The following is a 22,746-nucleotide window of genomic DNA, read 5'->3' on the forward strand; positions in this document are numbered from 1 at the left end:
CATGCAATACAATAAGTACAATTGAGTTCAGATGAGTCCAAGTGGATGTTTGTGCCAAATTTTTAAAAAACTCCCTTGAAGTATTCTCAAGAATTCACATCCACAAGAATCAGACAGATGAGATCGCAATGACCTTGACCATTGACCTATGGCCACTACAATGTAACTATGTTATCGTTAAGTCCAAGACGATCTATGTGCCTTTTTTTTTTAATCCTTCAAGGTGGTCTAGAGATATCACATTCACAAGAAAGAGACAGAAAAGATCACAGTGGCCCTGACCTTTGACCTATTTCGACCAAAAAATGTAATTAGTTCATTGCTAAGTCCAGGTGGACATGTTTGCCAAATTTGAAGAAATTTCCCCAAGGCATTCTTGTGCTCATGAGAATGGGACAGACAAGCCGAAAACATAATGCCTCAGTTAACATACTATACATATAGAACTGTGCACATCTGTAAACATCACTCTCTCTGGACAAGATGTTCTGAGGGACAAAGTTACATAAATAAATTACAGAATAAATGCAAATGTTACCAGTTAGCTACTAAAAAAAACTACCTCTCAGCTGTTACCATGTGTTTTGCCCAGACCTGAATCACAGCAGCTATGGGAGCACCATGGGACATGCACCTTGGCCTGTGTTAACAGTAGCTCTCTGTCTGTTGACAGCTCTCCATTACCCTTCTGTCCAAATTCAAAAAGATCTGATTTGTTGATCTACCATGAGGCTCACTAATTCTCTGATCCAGGTGCGTCTGGGTGCCTGGCGGGGGCTCACTTCATACATTTGCATTTAAACTACACTGCTTTTAATCACATTCACAACCACTCATTGCTGTCTTGTCTTTATCAGTTAAATCCAGCAGACAACACTGAGCCACCTGGGAGTCGACTCCTGCCAAAGGCTATTTTAACATTTCCATTTGTCTTCTCAAAGTACGACATAATGGAATTCATTTCTCTTGGTGCTGAGCAGCATCTCTGTGCTGACATACTGGTGGGTCACTGGGCATCTGGGAGAGATGATCACAGAGAACTGCAACCTTTCAGACATTGACTAACGAATGATTAACGAATGATTCAAGGCAAATTATTTTTGATACTCATATACTTGAGTGATTTTTTTGCAGATTGATACAAATATAAATAGCCATTCTTATTCTGTACTGTTCTGAACAGACTGCACTAATACCAAATGTTAATCTTTGTACAAATTGCAACGCTGCAAAAAGCAACCACACACCTCTATCTGAAGTAATCATTGGCAAATTTAACCATAATCATAACTACACTTATCAAATTACCATAATTTTCACTACTTGTTCCACTATTGCAGTGTACTGCAGTTCTTTGTGTGGCTTCTTGCAAGTGGTGCTGCTGCTGTGAATAGCTACAATCAATGTCAAACACTGCACTGTCTCTGGTTCATTACTTGCAAATGTGATAAAAAGTGGAAAATTGGAGTGTAATGTGTGTACTATGTAGGCTATGTGAGTGTCAACTATTAAAGTAAAAAAGAATGTCATAAAAAGGTCACAAAAAGTCCCTGTAAAGTATGTACTAACTAGAATTCATCTGTGCCATGTAGCCCTCTTGAGTTATCAATTCAAGAGAATACAAAGTCACAGTGACCTTGACCTTTGACCACAAAAATCCTATAAGTTTATCCTCAAGTCCAAGCGGATGTTAGACAAGCAGATGTGCCTCAAGACCCTCTTGACATATCACATCCATGAAAATAGGACCGATGCAAGGTCACAGTGACCTTGACCTTCGACCACCAGAATCTTCAAAGTTTAACAATGAGTCAAAGTAGAAGTTTGTGCCACATTTGAAGAAAGTGCCCCAAGGCTTTTTTTGTGATATTTTGTACATATGAATGAAACTGATGCAAGATCACAGTGACCTTGATTTTTTTAGGTTTATTTATTTTATTTAGCACACATTAACAAAAACGGTGCAAGGAGGGAACGAAGCCCGATGGGCTTGTACAAGAGCTCCACCCCCTTTGATAATCACAAACAATTCATATTTATGAGGCTAACAAATAAACTTTGGAAAATAATGAGACAAAGTACAAAAATAAAATAATCACTGTTAAATGGAAAAAAAATAAAAAAAGAAGAAAAAAGAAAAAGAAAAAAGGAGACACCGTACAGAATAATCATTATCAAGTGGAAGACAATGGAAACAAAATAATCATTGTAAATCCAAAAATAAAAAAAGTAAGGAGACTAGATATATACTCTAAAGAAAATCAACAAGGGATTATCATCATGGAGAAAAGGTATAGAATAAGATGTGAGGCAATTTAGAGGGCAGGAAGTGACTAGATGATGCTGCTTTTTGAAGAGTGAGTGGGAAGATATGGATCTTAATGGGGGAGGTAATCCATTCTATAGCATGGGGCTTATATAAGACACGTTAAATTGATGATGTGATGTGCGAGTAAAGGGTAAATATAGATTGTTATTATTACTGTGTCTAGTACGATATGAATGAACCTCATATGAGAAAGTAAAGAAATTTTGAAAAAGTGTCAGGGTTTTTTTCTGTAAATAAATTTGTGAATTAACAAACATATCTGATAGATATTAAATTTGTCAATTGGTAAAATAGAATAATTTATGAGAAGTGGTGCTGATGAAGCATATCTGTTTGAATGTGAGATGAATCTTAAGAACCTCTTCTGAATAACACATAATTTCTTCAGATGGTTGGGATATGAAGCTGCCCAGACCATATGACAGTAGTTCAAATAAGGAAAAAAAAGCTATAGTATAGGGTTAAATGAGCAGAATGATAAATTAGAAGACATACTTTTCTTAATATGCTGTATTATATACGTTGACCTTTGTCAAACAAGATCTATGTGATATGACCAGCTTTTCGTCAACTAATATTCCCAAAAATGTAGTACCTTTTACTTGCATATTTCTGATCCATTAATGAATAATTGCACTTGCTCTTTTGATGTAAGACTTATCTATGTTGCAAAAGATCACAAAGTTACATTTCTTCACGTTAAGTGTTAATTTATCAAGTTGAAACCATTTAGAAATAGAAGATAACTTGTCAGATAATCTAAGTCATTATGAGTTGCTATAAGATTGGTGTCATCAGCACATAATACAGAAAGAAAATGCTTGCAAGACATGGCCAAGTCATTTATATAACTCAAAAATAATAAAGGGCCCAGGATTTACCCCTGAGGCACCCCATGTATGATTCTGTAATTGGTAGAAGAGCAACCATCAAGCGACACATATTGTTCTCTGTTTGTTAAGTAATTTTTAAACCAGTACAGGGCAATATCCTCCACTCCATATCTATATAATTTGGAAATTAGAATACTGTGATTGACAGTATCAAATGCTTTGCTATGGTCTAAAAAGACCCCAAGGGCAAACTTTCTTTTGTCCATGGAAGTTGAAATTATATTAATTTTGACCACAAAAAAATCTAATCAGTTCATCCTTGAGTCCCAGTGGGTGTTTGTGCCAAAATTGAAGGAACTGACTCAAAGCGTTTTTAAGATAGCAATAATCATTAAAATGCCATACTTTAATATGTGAGTCATGAAAATGTTTGTATTAAAGTGCTATACAATGGTCAGTTTAGCTGATTGCCTCTCCTTGGGATGTCCCCAGAACTAACAGATGAACCACAGCACTAAAGATAACTCAGTCCACAATCAATTTTATTTCAAAAGCATTAACATTACATTTTTTTAATAAAAAAAGCTGTGCACACAGGTGAACACCGCTCACCCAGTCACAGACTTAGCTGAGATACTGTTGCTAAAAATTGTCAAACTGAATGAAAAATAAAAAAAAATAATCTGCACACTGAAGAGCGAAAGCTTGCTAATTAAAAAGATATTTTGCACAGATCTGATTGTGCGGGAGCTTTTTTTCGTTCAGCTTGAGCAGAAATAAAATGGGGCTTTTCAAGAATCTAAAGTGTAATATTGTCTTTCTGACATAGGTGTGGAAATGACAGGAAAGAAGCACAATGCATGCACGATATGTGGCAGTTCGTGCACGATAGGGAGCACCGGCGAAGCTGCAGAACAGCTAGGACATCAAAAGTCATGATTTCAGGTTGGGCTGTTGAGAATTCACATTATTAGCAGCAAAGCCTGCTGCAAGATGTCAGCTGCATCATCAGCCTCCAATTTTTTTATTTTTTAGATGTATTACTGTACACGGAGAAACACAGGAAAACAGTATGGAAGGCTGCAAAGTTTTACTGAGCAAATCTGTAGTGAGAACAGAAGACTAATGGAGGAGGAAGGCAGGCTGACGTGCTGTTTCTTTACCCCTATTTTTTGTTCAGTGCTGAAGTTGTATATCCGCAAAACATTGGAATAAAGGCAATGAGCAACTTGGCAAGAAATTTCCCTCAAATTGCGAGAAATTAGTAAAAAAAAAAATTGAATGTTTTTTTTAATTAGATATTTGAAATTATGTTATAGCTTTGGGTTTTTTTTATTTTCATCACTTTCATTTTCTTTCTTTTTTTTAAAAAACTTTTATCTATTTATTTATTTGTTTGTTTGTTTATTTTCAGGTAATTTTCTTGTTACTTTTTACATGTTTCTGGCTAATTTCTGGGCTACAATTGTTACGTTGGGGTTTTTTTTTTTTAAAGAAATCAAACCAATATGCTTAGAAATCAAAGGTTTAAATACTTGTGAAAGTCATCTGAAAGCAGTACAAGAAAAGTGACATGGCTCCAGTTTTCAAGGGGTTAAAATGATGTGTTTAAATCTAGAAACCTTTGCCGTCGCCTATATCTCTGTCAGTGCTCATTACTTTAGACAGGTCTGAGCCCAGCCCCCCAGTATCCAGCTCCTGACTAGCGGCTGACAGACAGTCCGAGGTTTGTCCTGCATGGAAAAATATGAAGCTGCCTCCTCCATCAAATCCCGGGCCCCAAGCTCTCAGCAAAACTCTTCAGCGTGTCATAGAAAACACTATTTTCTGACAAGGGCTGCGCATTGTGGTATTACTCAGATGAGGCGATGCTGTATCATAATCGGCACTGAAAAAAGGTGCTGCCAAAACTGCCAGAGAGGGGAAAAAAGGGTCAAGTGTTTGGACAGACGGCAGTAAAGTGGGGGGGCCCTTCATGGGGCCAGTGAGCTCCCAGGGTGTGGCAGTAGTTCTGCTGATAACATCGTTGCCAAAACAGCAAAAAAATGAATAAAATCAAGAGAGAAAGAAAACTCTTTTTGCTTGTCATTTGATGTTTCACTATAGTTTTAAATCACCAGCTGGTGTTTCTCAATGCTTTTTAAACAGCAGTCAGTGTTTATGAACGCTACTCCATGCGCCTCTAAATGTGTGCCTGAGTGCTGTCTTTCACTACAATGTTTACACCGCTGAAATGTAAGGAAATAACTTTTAATTCTTTTTTTCCCCCATTTTGTTGAATACAAATGTGCAAAGGCATCTGTAAAACATATTCCACAGTTGATTTACTACATATATTGTACATATAATTTTTCATATTACAAGTTCTGAACTTACATGTTTAAGCATGCTAATGAGGCAATATCTAATTAAATATGCACAGATAGCATTTCCAGAAAAGACATCTGAACATGAGATATGAGATGATTTTCAAAATCAAGCTTTGAAAAATAGTGAACAATAATATTAATTTTTATTTTCAATAATTTTTTAACCAACATCAGTCCTAATTTTAAATATTAAATATTCAATCATTTTTTATTTTTAAACCTTTAAACGCCAGGTTTCTGTCATGATTCCATGTTTTTATATAGCAAAAAAACCCACAGAAAATGTATTTTATTTATATATTTTGTTATTATCAGAGCCTGGGATAAGTCAATGACTAGCAGCAACATTGACAGTGCACTTAGTGGAAATAGCATGTATTTTCTTCATATGCCAAATTCAGTAAAAACGACATCAGGTGGAAAATAGTAAAAAATTACAGATTTCAAGGCAAAAGTGAAGAATGACACCCAGAAATAATACAATGCATATTTTTATGCTTAGATGGCTGAGGGATCAAAAAATTGCAGTTTGAGTGAATTTCAATTGAGCATTTTTGCACTTAACAGTATGAATGAAACAGTTTAGTTTCCACAGTGTATTTTAGACTTGGGAGAGTTGGAAATTCCCTACCATATGCATGAACACAACCAAAATTATCAAAAAATGAAAAATGAAAAGCCAGTAAAAAGCACCAAACAGTCCCTAAGGGTTAATGCTCTGAATGTCACATACAGAACCTTTAACTATGTCATGTGATATATGTATAATATAATATTACTAGGGCTTCAGAAAATTGCAGATAAAGATTTAATATCCAGGAATTTAAGTTATGCTCACTTCCACTCACTATCCATGTAACAATGTGGCTGCAATTCATTAATTGTATTTTTTTACTCATATTTATTAAAACCTTTTAAAAAAAACCTTCTCTGCTAGAGCCAGTTAAAGGCATGGCAGCCCACACATGCACATGATCGGGAGCGCACCACCTCCACCTCAATTTGAGCCAGGAAAAAGCCTGCAGTCAACTTGCTGTTGCACCAAACAGACAATGTTGGTGGTAAGCAGCCATGTAACCAGCCTCTGAATTACTCCCACATGACTGCCCACTGAGGATGGAAAGAGAGGGGTCGGTCCATTCAGTCTGAATGTCAGAGGTTATTTCAGCAGCATCTCTGCAGGGCGCTCAACACTCACACAGACACACAAACACACACATCGCCTCGCTGCATCTGGGAATCACTGCACAACCGTCACACAGCTACATTTCACTGCCTTTCTCCTGACTAACATCCACTCTGTCCAACATCACTCAAACCCAGCCATTCACTAAATGTAGGTTAACTAATCAGCAGACTAACAAATTAGTATGCTGCTGAGATACTGAGTGCCACTCACCTAAATCCATCCATAATGTTGAATTGACTTTGTCTAGACCACTGTGGCCAACAATTTATTCCATACAGTATGTGTAAATAAACTATAACTCTTTTAACCAAAATCAAGTTTAACACGGCAGCTGACGTCAATAATAAGTCAGTATTTCTTATCATGTTTCACATCAATAAGTACTAAACAATTTTCTAGTTTCATCATAATTAAAATCAATAAATAAAAAAAATAATAGTCTATGAATTATTACTAGTAGTAGTAGTAGTATCTTGACAGCAGGTATCATAGCATACAACAATGTAACTAAATATAAAAATGGACATGCAGCAAATCAACACTCATCAGTGTTTGGTGAAAAAGTTACTTGTAACATCACTTCATCATTATCCAATTTGACATTTGTCTGAAATTTTGTCATAATTAGCATGAATTCTTGAGTTATGGCCATAAACATTAGAACAACAAGGTCATGTTGACCTTTGAGCACCAAATTCTAATCAGTTTGTTATTGAGATCAAGAAGACATTTGTACCAAATTTTAGGAAATTCCCTCAAGGTGTTCTGACGACACAGCGGTCACAAGAATGAGACAGATGCAAGGTCAAAGTGACCTTGACCATTGACCACAGAAATCTAAGAAGTTCCTCATTGAGTCCAAGTGAACATTTGTGCCACATTTAAAGAATTTCCTTTAAGGTGTTCTTGAGATATTGTGTTCACAAGACTGAGACGGACACAAGGTCACAGGGACCTTGACCTTTAACCACCAAAATCTATTCAGTTCACATCTGACTCAAAATGGACGTTTGTGCCACATTTGGAGAAATAGTTCAAGGTGTTCTTGAGATATCAAGTTCACATGAATGAGACAGACGCAAGGTCACAGGTACCTCGACCTTTGACCACCAAAATCTAATCAGTTCATCCTTGACTCAAAGAAGATGTTTGTGCCAAATTAAAAGAAATTAACTCAAGGTGTTGTTGAGATATTGTGTTCACAAGAATGGGACGCATTAGCAGACAATCCAAAAACACAATAAACATTCACGTACATACAAAAAACATTATATTTCGAAATCTGTCTGTGTATTGCTATATTTACAGTCCGTCTGAAATGCCTCATTTTAGCGCCTGTCTCTTTAAACCCTCATCCCACGAGATCCAAGCTTTCTCCGATTATTCAGTGTTTCTGGTTGTCCGCATATGCCCTGTCAGCATCATTCCGGCGTCACTGCAGCCAGAGTTCCACTGTAACTACGTTAAGCTGCACTCAATAACATCCAATAACCGCTTATAAAACAAGAATTTTACAGCTGCATGTGTTCCAGCAGGAATCTGATTCAAAATCTGGGAGAACTCAACCAAGATTACATGTCTCCCTGACATCTGGCTCCAGAATCGCTGCTATTTATATTTCTCTGTCATGCAGTGTTGGCTCAGTATTTATGCACAAAGACTGTTTTTTTCTTGTGTTTGTCTTATCATTTTAAAAAAATGACACAGGGAAGCCAGTGAAGGAGAAAGCATTTGTTGTGAAGATATACAGCAGTAACGTGTTGGTATGTAGCAGAGTATGTAAAAACATACAGTAAGGGTCAGGATGTGTGGGTGGAGAGGTGATATGAAACTAGAGAAGGCAACTTGTGAGGAATGCGCTTCATCCTGTACAGCATAACTGACGGGGGAATACTGATCTTATGTAAAAGCTGCTCAGTGACTCCAGTATCAGCAGCTGCTGCCCTGTACTGTATCCATATTTCACAGAGTAACTTAACTGCAACCTTTTCGCTTAAAAAGCAGGGCTGTCAAGATAACGCATTAATTTCAACTTAATCACAGAAAAAATAACCCTTTAAATGGCAGGTTTTTGTCATGATGCCCACTGTGTTTTTAGATGAAAAAAAAAGTTAAAAAAAAAAAAAATTCAATATACTATATGCTAAGTGCACTATCTTTTTTTAAATAATTATCACAGCCTAAGATATGTCAATGATTACCAGCAACACTGATTTTTAAACTTTTTTGTGTGTGTGCAGTGTCAAACTCACACTCATATTGCTCTGCACAGAAAATGCAAAACTGCAAACTTTGCAAAATCAGGCTATTAAAAATATTATAAATTAATATTATTTTCTACTATTATTCCGTTTATTTTTAATCAACATCAGTCCTAATCATAAAGATCAAATATCCATTAATTTTCAGAATCTTAACATTTTAAACGCCAGTTTTTAGTCATGATGCCACTATGTTTTTAGATTATTAAAAACACAAAAATGATTTATTTTTTAAGATACTACATACAAAGTAGATTTTTTTGAGGGAAGAGCATGCATTTTCAAATATGTCAAATATTGTAAATTATGACATCATTAGGTTTTCAGAAAATAGTAAAAATTACACCCAGAAATAATACAATGCATATTTTTACGCTTTGATGGCTGAGAGATCAAAAATAGCAGTATGAATGGATTTCAATGGTGCATTTTTTTTACTGAATAGTATGAATGTTACAATTTTGCTTACACAGTGTATTTTAGAGTTGTATGAGCTGAGCTAAAAACTCCAAGAATAAGCAAAAATACATGATCTTGCCAAAATGTATACCATATGCACGAACACAGCCAAAACTATCAAAAAAAGATGACAAAAAAGGAGGAATGAAAAGCCAAAGAAAATGTGCCCAACAGTCCGTAAGGGTTAATGATTTCTCCAAAATGCATTGAAATCTTAAGCAGTTATTAATGTTGCATGTCAAATTGCAAAATGTTAAGAATCTTAGATGCAAATATGTATTAATAGTTCAGAAATGTTTCTATCTAACATGGTTAGCTTGTGTCTCGTGTCTCTCCCGGCTTGTCTGTTCAGGTCAAAATGTTCTATCAGCTTCATTCCTTATAAGGAGGCAGTGTGAGTGCGGGCTTATCTCCAGTGGAGGGGCATTAACTTCCAGAATATCTCCAGTGATTACATGGTGATGAGTGCATCACCTGAGATGTGGCTGTTTAATGCCGCCGGGCCTGAATGGGGAAATCAATGAAGCAATGGACAGAATGGGCTTGTTTGCTGTTCCACCAAACATATCCCCCGAGAGTCGGCCCCCGTGCTCATTAATGAAGACAAACAGACATAATAGTGATACACTATGCATCCGGGAACAGACGGAGGCATTGATTGTCTCCTGATTGTCTAAAGGTTATTGTCTCATTAGGTGTGAATGTCTATATCTAAGTGCTTAATTCTCTGAGGTTGAGTGAATTCAAGTTTCAGGTATGAATAAGTTAAATTTAAGATCTTAAAGGTCCCATATTCTGCTCATTTTCAGGTTTATACTTCTATTTTGGGTTTCAGCGATAACATGTTTACATGCTTTAATATTTTTTAAAAAATTTCATTTTCATCAGTGTCTGCCTAAATATACCTTTATTCACCCTCTTTCCATAACACCCCATTTAGCGCATGTCTCTTAACACACCCCTCCAAAAACAGCCTCATCTGCTCTGATTGGTCAGTGCTTCAGAGTCTTCCACATATGCACTCTTGGCATCTCTGCACAATTACAGCCTTGGATTGACTGCACGGGCACTGAAGCAACATTTTCTATTAGTGGTTGACAGATCAGAATCTTTATCTGCATTTTATTTTACTGAACACCGATAAAATTAATCAATTGAAAAAGTGCAAAGAAAGTGTCAGAATGGGAGGAATTTTAACTTTGTAAAACCTCAGGGAGCTATTTTTATTTACTAATGTTTTTATTTAAATTTTCACTTGACTTAATAAAAAATGGTTTCAGATTAAACATTTGCTAATGGCATTTAAACAAAGTTTTGTATTGGAGTTTTTTTATTGTCCAAATTCTAAATATTAACAGAAAGAGTTTCATTTTTATTGTAAATGCATTACGGTTATCAGTCTCATTATTACTAATAATCCATACTGGTACTAGCCCCAAAAAAACAACATCAGTCGAACCCTACTTCCCACCTTTATACAGTAAAATTGTGACATCATAAATTCAAAAAAGTCCTGACGGCTCATTTAAATGTGCAGCTTCTGAATACGAACTGTGTGCATTTCTCTGTGGTTTTAGTGTTTCGATATTTACACAGTATTCATACGCCACCTATACCTGCTTTATATTGAGCAAAACATGGAAATCTGACAAAACATGACCTTTAATTCAACTTTAATGCCACTTTAAATGAAGTTTAAGACCAAACTTGTGACGGAAATACCAACCAAAAGTGGAAGCAAAAACTTTGCAAGTAAACACATTGATGTCTGCTGAAAAAGAACACCAAGGTAAAGTGATATTGAACATACTCTGTGCTGTGAAAAAAAACAACTAATGAGCAGGCTGACTAGCAAGGCCTTATGCTGCATTCACATGGAACCAGGCAGATGGCAGACAGATAACGCCATTTTTACAGTACAGGAAAACAAACAAACAGACCAGCGGAATGGCAGGACAGCAAAACAAAGCATACATGAGGAGATGATGTGCCGAAGTTTTTACAAAGAGTAGAATAAAGTAAATTAAATTAAATGTCTATTATTTTATGCAGTTATTCTGGTAATGTTTGGTTTTTATCCTGTGCATCCTTTTTTTGTTTTTCTGTATCCCCTCTCTAAATTTGAACATTTTTTGGGAGTCTGTGAATGCAGTGCAACTAGGGACATCATTTTTCTTGTGCTGCTTTCAGATGCCGTTCATAAATATGCCGACCTTTGACCCCTAAGCAAATTGGTGCAATATCTTTTAAAAACATGGGGGAAAAGGCAGTGAGGAACTTGGTAAGAAACGTTCCGCAAATTGCAAAAATTTTGTAGATTTAGAAAAACATTTCTTGAAAAAGCTAGGGAAAATGTCTTGGGGGGGGGGAAAAAGAAAAAGTTAAGGAAAAGCTTTATCTATATTTATCATAATTATTATCATATTTGAAATTATGTTACAGAATTATTCAATTTTTAAGTTTGATTTTTTTTAACTTTCTTTTTCATTTCCTCAGGTTTCAAAGTTTGACTTTCAATGTTCCGGGTGTTCTGCTGCTCTGTCTGTGCCCAGAGTACACTCTAAGAGGTGCAATGAATAACCAAATAGTATAAGAGCATTCCAACAAAATTATAAAATTTTCATGTGGTGACAGATGTTTTAATCACAGCGGCTGCCACAAATAAATGAATGTGTGGGAAACCCTGCAGACTCGTTGCATGATCTAAATGCTTCCGGGGGGTGAAATTGGAGCATTGCCTGCATACACGTATTCTGTTCCCCTATCAAATAATGTTTCCCTCCTCTTAAATTGTGTTTAAACTAAATTTAAGAACCATCCAATCTAAACTGCATACTATTTAGTATTTTCTTCTGGCTTAAATGTGTATTTAAGACTTTTTATGACATTTTTAAGGATCCGTTGTCACTTTAGAATATACTCACCACTCTCTGAATACAGATAAGCATATTATGGTTCAAAAAAGAAGCCTTTTACAGGACAGATAAAATTAAGCAAAAGATGTACCTACAAACCACAGCGATGTGAATATTACCTCCTCACTCATGAAGCCTTTAGTTCCCTCCTCCTTCACTCAGACCTGTTGCAGGCCACTTCACTCAACAAAGCTAAAAAAAATTAAAAAAGAGCTGTGTTGTATTTTAATTTTAGCTCAGCTACACCACACAATTTTTGACAAAAAATAGATGCATTCTGGGTCAAGCAGGCTTCAAATTCATGGTGTGAGCAGTCAAGCAGAACTAAAATTGGAGCGTGACGCAAGGCAGTGCTCCAACTTTTAAAAAAATTGACCTGCGCTCCATCCAAGATCCTTCCTGCGCCCCCTTCTCACTCGTTCTCCGCTAAAACGCTGTGCCACAACCTTGAAGTTTGAGAGCCATTCAAAGTCATAGGAGTATCTCCGAAAAAATATCACCAAGACTGTTTATTTTTCTCAAAAGCTTGGAATTGGACTTCCATCTCACAGATAGCTGAAGCAACAATTTTATATGTTGCTGAAATAAAGCATGGTTTGATGTCTGTGACAGTGCTGGCGATAAAAATTTAATGAGACAAGAGAGCATCAAGTCACTGATCAATGATCACAGCAAATATTACTTAAGACTATCACGAATATGAGAATTTGCTATTTTTCTTTATTTTACATTGTTAGAAACTAATTCTCTATGTGTTTTTTTGCAGATGGCCCAACAAAAGAAGCAGATTGGAGACAATTAGTCAATTAATCTGTAAGTTTAGCGACAGAAAATGAATGATTATAGTCCTTTGCTAGCAAAAGCATTCATCGGCTCCAGCTTCTCAAATTTGCTGTTTTTCTCTGTTTCATATTAAATATCGAATATCTTTGAATTTTAAATCGTCAGACAAAACAATCTGAAGACATTATCTTGGGTTTTGGGGGAACTGTGATGGTATTTTCACTATTTTCTGACAGTTTACAGACCAAATTATTAGATAATTGGATAAAATACCATCAATAATGGCAAAAATCATCTGGAACAGCCCTTCTCTATACAACCAAACCATGAACCAGACTGGGATAAAGTGACTGCTGAGTGACCATTAGTGCCACCAAGGCCATAGCTTCCCTGATATAACTGCCGGCCCCCAGTAAACCCACCTCCCAGCAAAAATAATCAGAGGCTGATGTCTTCAATCACTTTTAAGTTAAAGAGCAGAAGTGGTGGTATCATCTGAAACTAGACAACATAAGTCATCCACTGGAAACCCACCATGTCAGCATAGCTTGTTGGAATTGGGGCTCCAAAGTTAAGTTAAATTTTGCAAGGGAACAACTGGTATGGCCATTTTCAAAGGGGGCCCTTAAAAAAGCTTCTTCCTACTAAATGTTTTGTTCCTTATAAATCAATTTTCTTCTTCAAATTATATTTGTTTGTTTTTTTAAGAAAATAATAACCAGCCTATTTGATGACTAATGAATCGCCTAAAATGCACAACACATTAAAACAGGATTGCTGCAGAACTCAAAATGTTAAACCTATCAGTAATGGTCTCTCTAAACACATCACATAGTGTATTAGTACATTTAACTGCCATGATTATTTTTTATGTCATTATTTAATGTTTATTTACACATACTATCTATGTGATTTATTTTCATGAATACTGCTTTTTGTTTGTTTGTTTGTTTTATCCTCACAAAAGAAACAAATATTTTTCCTTAAGCCTCCCTGACTGACTCGTGGAAAATGCATTACGTTTTCTATAAAGTACGTCAAAAATCTGAAAATCCAACGATAATTTCTATTTTCCGGCTGTGATAAATGGTGTCATTTTTGGTGATTTTTATTTTGGCATGTTATCTTTAAAAATAACAAAAAAATCTGACAAAAGAAAAATCATACAAACAAACAAAACAAAAAGTGTGAATGCAAAAACTCGCCCCAAAATGTAAAGAAAACAAAAAGCTAAAAGTTTTTCAAAATCACCAAAAATTTGAATGAAAACATGCATTCAAAACCCCTACACTTGCAAGCCAAATAATTTGTGGCACTAGTTAGACACGAAATGAAGCACATCTGCACACTGAAATCCATGCAAAAATCCTGTATGCTGTCATGTTAACATCATGTAAACATTTTGCACTGATTTGAGTGTTTGGATGTGCTTTTATCAATGCTGATCCAGCTCCAGCACCCTAGCCTAAAGCCAAATACCAGTCAAGCTTTGTTTTTCCGAGATTTAATCTGACTAATTAGAGAAAAAAATGCAAACAAAACTAAACTTTTCATTCCAGACTTTTCAAGGACCCCACTCCCAATGGGGCCCTGTGTAATCAGCCCAATTTCCCCCAGCTCCTACGCCCCTGCTGATAGTACCATTTCTGCTGTTACAATGCTACTGAGTGCAACTGTTGCCTATCAGTGTTATGAATGGCTGTTAACACACCCGCGTGCTGACGGACAGCAGCGCGAGCGAGGACTAGGCAGAGACAAGAATTAGCATACTTGGAAAGACAAAAGACTGAGAATTTCCGCGCTGTCTTTGCACATTTCTCAGCATGAGTCCGAGTGCGACAGCTGGGAAACTCAGAGGAGGGTTGAGAGAGCACAGGTGCTGTTAATCCCCCCCCCCTAAATTTAGTGTTGTTTGGGGACCGTTTTTGTAATGGTTTCTGAATGATAAAGAGCCTATATTGCTGCCTGGACTCTAGTGAAACACACACAAATATAAAGGCCTTATTATAAATGTAAGCGCAAGGACTTTGCCCTTGTAATAACAAGTGAATATTACACAAGTCGTGCCAAAAATATCGCAGGGCAGGCGGTTTGAAGCAGCTAGGATGGTGTGAGGTAAGGTCGCCGTGCTAGTCAGACGTGAACAACTGCGGCGAGATAACACTCACCTGATGCAGAGGCTTCAAACTGCTGCTTTTTGGATGCTTTTGTGAAATATATCCCGGTAATAAATCCGACGGTGCTGCCTCACAAACACGCTGGCTCTGTCATAACAGTTTTAGCGCAAAATGACACGGTGCTCCGCCGCTGACTTGTTCCATGTAGTTGGAGCGGTACCGGGATGTTTGTCCGGTCCGGCGAGCTGTTAGCCCCCCCCGACCGCCGGCAGCAACAGCTGATAATGTTTCCCGGATAAAGACTGAAACCTCAAGACAGGTTTGTGGCGTCTGCGTCGCCACACGGCGGCTTCAGTCTCCTCTCAATCTCATTAGGAGCAGCGGCTCTGGATTACCGCGGCCAGCAGGCAGCGACACTCAGTCGGCGGGGAGACGTTGAGCCGCGGCGGCCTCGGCAGCAGGGGCACGGAGACTCGGTCGGAGCTCCGCGTGAAGCTCGGTGTGTTTTAAAGCCTACCCAGCCGTCCGGTACTGTATATATCCCTTACACGGTGGTACTCCGGTGCCGTCCAGGTCCTGTTTGAGTCTGAGTTTTCGGCCTCAACACAGCAGCTCTTTCTTCCTGACAAGCAGCCAGCGTCCAATCACAGCGCGGCACTAAGAGATGGGGACGGAGGAGAAGAAGGAGTGGATCAGAGCGGACTGGAGTCTGGACTGGACTATACTGGACCCTGAAGCAGGGCCGGATTAACACTCAAACTCACCCCCGGGCTAAAAGTTAGATTTGGGCCCCGGTGTTACCACTTACATGTAACTAATTCCAGAAATTACATTACAAAATAAATGTAATGTAATTGATGAAACCTTGATTGTCATCACTTTTCTTGAGGTGCATTCACACGCCTTTTACAAGTTTTTATCCCTTTGAGTAAATTGGCTTGATTTCTCAACAAAAACAAAGGGAAAAAGGCAACAAAAAATTGCTAGAAATTAGTTTGTTTTTTTTCAAGGAGAAAGTACAACAACATTGTTTGTAATGACAAAATAAGAAAACTATATATATATGTAGTATATATATATATATATATATATACATATATATATATATATACTAACCCTTTGATTTCTAAAAAATAAAAATAAAAAGCATGGAAAAAAGAAAACACAGTTTGAAATCTGTACATTTACAAGAATTGCCTGAAATTAGCACAAAAAGAAAAAGTGAAAGAGCAAAACAGGAAACCTGAAAAAAGTGGCAAAATGAAATAAAAATAATAAAGATAAATAATGATATTTTTTTCCTGTGACCAAATACTCCCTGGTGCTCAAAAAGTGAAATTTCTGCCCCTGTGTTACTATTTACATGTAACCAGTCAATACTACATAAAATATATTACAGTGCAATCGTCAAATATTCAGCTCTGATAAGGTTGTGTATTAATCTCCTTTTGTTTTTTGGTCACACATGGGTTAAATACCAGCCTATGAGGCATGTGGTACATGGCTTCTGGTTTAACCGACGGAGAGGGAGATTGACGAACAAGGCGGATGGTGTTGTTGTTCCAGAGTTGTCCGTCTTTATCAAGCTCTTTCTGCAAGACACTCAAGAAGACACACTGGAGAAGGCACTTGTGTTCATGGCTGCCATTGAAAAGAGCCTCTCTCTCTCTCAAATCACTGAAGAGATCAATCCAGAACAGAGTCCTAATGGTGGCAAATTACAGTGTTTTACCACAGTGCAGAACAAATTTATCAGTAATATGAAAACCTTTTCCGAAACAAATGCTTCCCAAAAGTAATTATTTAAACAACGAGCCTGGTTGTAAACTAGGATTTATGCAATGCAGTCACCAGCAGAATCTTGAATTACAATTTGTCAGCTCGGCTCCCACATTTCATAGCTAATATTAGAAACCACACTTGAAGTGTTTGACATCCAAACATCCAATATGTCCAGCCAATTTATTCCACAATGTTCAAAGATTATTTAAAAGGGCAAGCTAATAATAAACAAACAGCAAATGCTCGGTTACCAGCAGGTATCTTAAATAATATCTAGAGTCGTGATTACAGTGGTAGAATAACCCTCAGTTGTGTTGCCCATGACCCCCCCCCCCCTCGCCACCAAGCGATGATTGATTGTCAATTTTTTTCTTGCGTTTCTGAAAGAAATCAAACCAGATTTCTCCTAATCTAAATACAGAACAATCTATTTAGAATCTAAATACAGCACAAGAAAACTGATGTTGATCCAGGTGTTAAATGGTTAATTATTCATAACTTTAAGCCTCAGTAAAATGTAAATGGATGACTCAAGGTGAATAAAAATTCACCCCCTTGTCATCAACGGTTAGTTAGAGACCAAAAACGTTCTCAGTAACAGGCTGTAAACATGTTCATTTCTGCTGTAAAGTTAAGCATTCCTACTAAACCTGCAACTCATATTGTGACAGCAACATCTGTCAAAATCGTCACAATAAGATTTGTTTCTGCATATCGTGCAACTAAAGTGGCCATTTGAGGAACTGCAGTTTTGACATTATTATTGACTGTCAGAGGTTGCCTCTTGACCGTGTCCAGCTTTATTCATCACCTTTTAGTGTCCTCCTGTGTTTTGGGTTTCTTGCAGTGCATTTTTCCATTTGCAGCATTTTCTTCCTAAATTTTGTTCATATATTCTAAAATTAGCAAAGTTATTTTCTAAATGTCACTTGTGTTTTGTCTGTTTGCATGTGTTTTTTACATCTGCAGTGCGTTTATCTCTCAGGGCCATTGTATTTTTGCCCCCTTGTGGCACTTGTTGCTTAATATCAATTCACCACTAAGTGATCCAAGTAATGTTGGCAGTCGCAGTGGGACTAAAAGTGAGCCTGATCCTTTGTTTGCCCTTGTGTCCTCCACTGCACACCATTATTCAGTGCTGATAGTCTGACACCCTCCAACAATACTCCATAACACCGGGGTGAGTGTGCTTCACACGCACGCACGCACGCACCTACGCACACACACAAACACACATACACACACACACACACACACCGCTACTGCCTGACAGGCTACAAGGTAACTCATTAATTACCCAGACTGCACAGTGATAAGGGCATTCATCATGGTACATATATATTTCATACAATATATAGATTCTTTGAGACAGTCATTGGTCATATTTTTGTAAAAAACATTTTCAGTGTGCGGAAGACAAATTCACTTCTTTACCAGAGTTATGAAAAGAATCTAGAGTAGAGTCAACTTGGCATTAAAACTGATCACATGGGTAACACTATCCCCCTTTTTTCTGTTATTTTTTAAAATATCCATTTTGTTCTGCATTTTAATGTCTTGTATTACATCATATAAACACCAACATCCTTTTAGCCACACTAGGAGCATGGTTCTGTGCTTAGCAATGTTGGTCAGTGGGTTGTTTTTCCACCACTTTGTTCCAACTGAAACATCTCAACAACTATTGGATTGATTGCCCTAAAATATGACAAAAAGATTTGTGCTCCCCAGAGGATGAACCATGTTTATTTAGGCATACCTCTGTTTCTTTGTCATTTATTAATTTCTATTTATTTTACCTATTTTATTTATGTTTGATTTATTTCATTCCTTTTATTTGTGGTTTTATTGTGCTTCTATTATTATTTTATTTATTTATTTAATTTATTTTTTGCTGTCTGTATTTGTATTGCCTTCTCTTTTTCCCATTTCTGCTTTGCTTTGTTTGTCAAAGCACTCTGTAATCTCTGTTTTTAAAGGTAAAATTATTTAAAAAGTTATAATTATTGTTGTTGGTATTTCACTGTTTCTTTGACATATGTCAGTGCCCATAGGATTAATTGGCATAAAAATGTAATACAGACAGTCATGTTCCCAGAGGATAAATCCTTCTGACTTCTGTGGTCCCCTGACTATTCCTTAAGCACCACCAAGAGGCTCATAATTGTAAGTAAATGTCTCAAACACCATCAAATTCAAAAGCAAATATGGAAAATACAACCAAATAAAGAAGTGCACTGCAAATAAAGAGAGAGAGAGAAACAATTACAGAAGCAGGCTGCAAATACAGAAAACACAACCCAACTCAGAAACAAGCTGCAAATAGAGAAAACACAAAAAAATATGGAAATGCACTACAAATACAGTAACGTGAGCATTTATTATCAAATTATTAAAAAATATTTTCTTTTTTTTCCTGTTTTGAGCTTGCCTTTTGACACTGTTGGTGCTGCAGTAGCTGCTTTGCTGCAATTTACAGCCTTGCCTCAAATCTTGTATTTTATGCTTGTTCAGAATTGCCCTTCGTAAAGACATATTGATTCAAGTGCAAATTAGGTCACTAAAATCTTATTTTGCAGTCCACGAGTCAGTCACTAAGGAAATGTGATCAGCCGTCACCTGCCAGTTCATGCAGGCTGTAATTTTCCATACACACTGACAAAAAATGTATATATTACTATTGATTTACCAAGAGAAAAATGATAGTCACTGCTGTCTTTTTCTTTAATATTCTTTCGGAGGATGAATGGGATGATTAGCTTCTCATCCCAAAGCGTCCTTTGATGTTTCCTTCAAAGCTAGACTGGAATCATATTACAATGTATCCAGGAGGCTCATCACTTGGACAGAGTGCGGCTGGTGGAGTAAAGCAGGGATGGATCTCCAGGAGGATTTCCAGGGTTAGAGAGTCCTGAGCCCCTGCCAGCCAGCGGTGCAAGCTCAGAGAGCGACTCCCTGCTGGGGCAGCTTGAAAGTAGCCTGCCACCACTGATTCCACTGCTGGGATTTAGAGGTCATCAGCACAAAACCCAGAGCCGGCTGAAACACTCTCACACTCTGTGGAATCCTCCAGAAATGTTTAGAGACTTAGATTTAATGTCATTTAATGTCAGCAATGTAGGAAAATGATGCAATGCACAGAGTTGATAAACAGACTGTGGTTCAGATGTAATTGATTAAAGCTGGTGTGGGCTGAGCAGTGTATATAAACCTGCTACAAACTCCAGCTCCCAGGGATTTTGTTTTTATTTTGCAACAGTTTTAGGGCCACACTGAGGATTTTTTTCATTTTTCAGACTTAGAGAATAAAGTTGTAATATTATGAGGAAAATATGTCATAATATTATGAGAATAAAGATGTAGTTCTATGAGAAAAAAGGATTAATTTCATGATAAAGATGCATTTTTACGAGAAAGGGGATATTATATTATGGATATAAACATATTGCCAGCAAAGTACAAAACAGGCGAGACCAAAGGCAGCCTCTTTGGCAACCACTGTCACAGGTAACCTGTTCACCTGTGCTCTCACCTGTTTTACAGTTTGCTTGGAATATGTTTATTTCTGTAATATAATTTTCCTTTATCGTAAAAATGTGACTTTATTCTTGTAAAATTGTGACTTTTTTTCATGTAAAATTAGGACTTAATTCTCATAATATTATGAGTTTATTCTCATAAAATTACAACTTTATTCTCATAAAATTACAACTTTATTCTCATAAAATTACAACTTTATTGTCATAAAATTACGACTCTTTTCTCGTAAAATTGCAACTTTTTTCTTGTAAAATTACGATTTACTTCTTGCAATTTACAATTTTTCCTCTCGTAAAACTACAGCTTCATTCGCATAATAATGCAACTTTTTTTCTCATTATATTCCGACTTAATATTTATTTTTCATTTATTCTTGTGATATTGTGACTTTATTCTCAAAATTAAACTGATTTTTTCTTTGACTTTTCTTTGACATGGCCCTTATCCTCCATCTTACTGTTCACACCTAATCTAAAAAAAATAAAATAAATAATAATAGGTTGCTTTTTTGTAACCTTAAACCATGCTATGGTCTCTTAGTTTGGAAACATAACTTATCAATTACAAATGTTTAAGAATAATAATAATGTTTAATATATTTGAGTAACCATTTATTTACATTGTTTGTATGATAATCAGAAAGACTCAATAAAATGTGCACAAACTGTAGTTTTTACAGTGTGTGCTGCTTTCAGACGCCTCTCACAAATGTTTCATTTTCTTGTGTTTTGCCTATTTGCATGTGTTTTCTTAAATCTGAATGGCTTTTAGCTCTCAGGGCCAACACACAAAAGCCCTTTCTTAACAGCAGACTTTTTTGACGTGTGCCTGTTGGAAAAGCTAAGGTGTAAAAAACAAAATAAACAATGGCTAAATTCAATGTAGCTGCTTCTGTTTCAGGGTCTTAGTGTTATTCATGCTGGCTCATTGTCACACTGTCATGGCTCAGTGGGACACTTGAATAAAACAGAGTCACTGCGAGGCAAAATGTTTGCTGTATAAAAAACACTATTGCAGAATAATGGAGGAAAATTACAAATATGTCACATGGTGAGGTGAACTGTGTTTAATTCTAGTTTTATTTTTAAAGTTTGCAAACATTAGTTAATTAGTGCACGCAGGATGGGATGATTTTTTTTAAGGCTGCCGATAATTAACTTTTTTTGAAAACCCTCTGAAACACTTTTTAAAGCTTGTTCTTAATCTTAAGCATTTGTCTATAAATATTTATGACTGCTTGATCGCTATCAGATTTAAAGTTTGACTAAAAAACTATTCAGGCATTCATTAAAAGTTTAACCATCAAAAACCCAGATAATCTGCTTTATTAGGACTGTGCTTGACTGACAACAGAAACGCACAACTGATAATGATGACAGATTTTTACGGTCTGAAAATGTCATATAAACAAAAGGTACTGAAGTTGGAATGGTGTTTGTATCTTATAAGTTCTAACACAGAGACTGAATAATGAATATTATGAGAATAACTTAATGACTGAAAGGAAAATTCTAAAATCTCACGTGCTAAGAGTATATATTACAGTTAATCTTGAAACGTCTATTGAAATCTTCAGCTCTGTGGGGTTTAAAATTCTATTCTCGATATATCGCCAAAAGTATGCACTGTAACAAACAAAAAAATGTGGCCAAATTCTAACAGTTATGCATTCAAATGACAGTAAAACACTGTAAATTTTGAAGCTTTTTCAAGCCAGTTTCACTGCTGTGAAAATACAGCCAAATGCAAACAGTAATGTCTGTTTTTTTTCTTCAAATGCTATTTAAGTTGCTCATTGCCTTCTCCCCATGTTTTTGCAAGAAACAATCACACCAGCTTGCTCAGGTTTCAAAGAAATAACTCCCTACTGACAACAGCAAAAGAAAGTCCTAACAGGAAACATAAATGAGACTCAAACACATTTTTTTTAAAAGATAATAACCCTTTCCCCAAAGGAAAATTCAAGTTTGAAAAAGTAACTGTTGGAAATACTTTAATAATTGTCTTCTTTGTTTGTTCTTTCCTCTTGCTTGATGTAAGTAATCCAACTGAGAAAATAATTATTCAAAGTTTGCTTTTAAAAATGCAAAACTGCAATGCATTGCAAAAAAGAAAAATGCCCCCCCAAGAAAGGAATCAAAATTACCGAGGGGGAATCAAAAACAACCC

The 22,746-nt window shown here is 36.5% G+C and overlaps 1 protein-coding gene across 1 annotated transcript in view; it reads right to left on the minus strand.

Annotated features, from left to right (window-relative positions):
• large1 (LARGE xylosyl- and glucuronyltransferase 1) overlaps positions 1–15,909 on the minus strand; it is a 121,632-nt gene extending 105,723 nt beyond the window's left edge. The window contains exon 1 of the mRNA XM_042511597.2: positions 15,307–15,909. The gene's annotated coding sequence lies outside the window, so the exon portion shown is untranslated. The remainder of the gene's footprint in view (positions 1–15,306) is intronic.
• Between the last annotated feature and the right edge of the window lie 6,837 nt (positions 15,910–22,746).

The sequence above is a fragment of the Plectropomus leopardus genome, chromosome 22 (assembly GCF_026936395.1).
Source record: "Plectropomus leopardus strain MGB_pleo_1.0 chromosome 22, ASM2693639v1, whole genome shotgun sequence".
Classification (NCBI taxonomy): domain Eukaryota; kingdom Metazoa; phylum Chordata; class Actinopteri; order Perciformes; family Serranidae; genus Plectropomus; species Plectropomus leopardus.